The following is a 589-nucleotide window of genomic DNA, read 5'->3' as shown; positions in this document are numbered from 1 at the left end:
ACCCGTGAAAATTGTATCTACATTGTTTATTTAAATTTAAATTTCAGTACATCAAAATGTTAATAATATTATCTGCGTTACACGGTGTAATACAAATTGAATATAATATTATATCCTAGTCTATAATAATTTAAACAAAACAAAAACCATTATAATAACTACGAGCTGGATGAGTTAAGTCGGTAGATGAGATTCGGGAATATATAATTGTTTCCCATACCTCTAACTCCTTACAGCAATAATTTTCCACATCGTTGCGGTACTAAACAATTATTTAAAATGTATATGCAACATGAATAGTATAATATATTAGTATACAATAAGTTTATATAATGAGGGCAAATTATTTAATAATAGGGAATGTATTATTTTGTTACTACAATCGATGTGCATATGCGTAGGTACGCATATGTATTATACTATCATAATAGTATTGCTTCATTAAAATATTTATCGGGTATAATCCAATGGCTTTAAATCGTAATAATATTATACATGAATGAGAATGATACAAAAAAAATAGATGACAATAAATGTTTAAATAAATAATGATTTACACATACCTATATTACATTAAGTACCTAATGAT

Source organism: Acyrthosiphon pisum, chromosome A1, assembly GCF_005508785.2.
Source record: "Acyrthosiphon pisum isolate AL4f chromosome A1, pea_aphid_22Mar2018_4r6ur, whole genome shotgun sequence".
NCBI classification, from domain to species: Eukaryota; Metazoa; Arthropoda; class Insecta; order Hemiptera; family Aphididae; genus Acyrthosiphon; species Acyrthosiphon pisum.
Note: the sequence above shows the minus strand (reverse complement) of the source record.